At 43.4% G+C, this 1,515-nt stretch overlaps 1 pseudogene; it reads right to left on the bottom strand.

Moving 5' to 3' along the window:
* Nucleotides 1-1,515, bottom strand: part of LOC102370825 — a 1,880-nt pseudogene extending 365 nt beyond the window's left edge.

Raw genomic sequence — 1,515 nt, 5'->3', positions numbered from 1 at the left:
GTTCAGCAGTGGTGAGATATCACAGAAGAAGTGGTTGATGACTGAGCCACAAAAGGTAAGGCGGGAGATGAAGGTGACCTTGAGCATAGAGCTGGTGAAGCCTCCCATCCAAGACCCAGCCACCAAGCGGAAGCAAAGCTCACGAGTCATGATGGCTGGATAGTGCAAGGGGCTGCACATGGCAACATAGCGGTCATAGGCCATGACAGCTAGGAGGACACACTCGGTGCAGGCCAGTGCAATGAAGAAATAGAGTTGAGTCATGCATCCCACAAATGAGATGTTTTGGCTGCTTGTCAGCAAGCTGAGGAGCATCTTGGGCATGGTGACTGTAATGTACCACATCTCCAGAAAGGAGAGATTGCTCAGGAAGAAGTACATGGGGGTCTGGAGGTGAATGCTCATTCGCACTGTTACAATGATGACCATGTTCTCTGCCAGCGTCAGCGCATAGATGATGATGAAGATGAGGAAGAGCAGGACTTGCAGCTCCTGATGGACAGTGGAGAAACCCTGAAGAATAAATTCTTGGGCACTGCTCTGATTCTTGTTCTTCACCTCTCCCTTTGAAAGAAATCTGTAGGATGTAATAATAATAATGTACAGTTTACATAAAGTTCTCACATTTTATTACAAAGGAAAGGAAGCATCAACAGCAAGAAGAAGCTGCAGTTATTTCAGTGTTAAACCAGGAGCTTCCACGCTTAGCTTTGCTCAATATTAACTTCAATTATATTCAGCTATGACACACTATCATTCAACTGAAGATCTTAAAAAAGTTATGAAGAGAGATAAGCAACATAAGCCACCAGAGAATTTCTGTGCTCTGAATGACCTCCTCAATACACTTCTAAATGCTGTGTGTGTGGAACAGGAACAAATGTAAGACTGTGATCAAGACAGAAAATCATAACCTGGATTTCTTAGACACCCAGATGTTCATCCCAGTAAAAACAACAGGAGGTTTTTATTCCCCCAATGGGATCCAGTGCACAAAGCACTTTTATTCTGTGGGCCATCAAGCACTTTCCCAAGGATGGTAAATACAATTAGCAACGTTGGTCTAGGGGTCATCAATCCAGCTTCCCACTGTGGCTGGGGGTTGCCTCATGCAGTCCCAGTCCTCAAACTCTAACAGATCCCTCTTTAAATGAGTTGGTGTTTCCCCTCAACCATTCTCATGAGGAGGCTGTTCCAGAACTTTACTCTTCTGATGCATAGAGACATTTTCTAATTTCCACCCTGAATTTCTTCATGATCAGTTTATGCAGGCATTGCTCTATAGCAGGGGTGTCAGGGGCATGTCCCCTGATGAGCCTTAGAGCCCTTTTCTTTGTATTCCAGTCTAAATTAATCTTTCTTGCACAATGTGATCAGAAATGCACAGTTTTACACATGAGGTGATATCAGTGATTTGGTATTAATACTTCCTTATTCCATCTAGAAATACCTTAACTGATAATAGTTTGGGATCCCATTTGCTTTTTGTTTGGTCATGTCACATTGATAACCCAT

The sequence above is a fragment of the Alligator sinensis genome, unplaced genomic scaffold (genome assembly GCF_000455745.1).
Source record: "Alligator sinensis unplaced genomic scaffold, ASM45574v1 scaffold79_1, whole genome shotgun sequence".
NCBI lineage: Eukaryota > Metazoa > Chordata > Crocodylia > Alligatoridae > Alligator > Alligator sinensis.
This window is presented reverse-complemented; position numbering and strand designations above follow the sequence as displayed.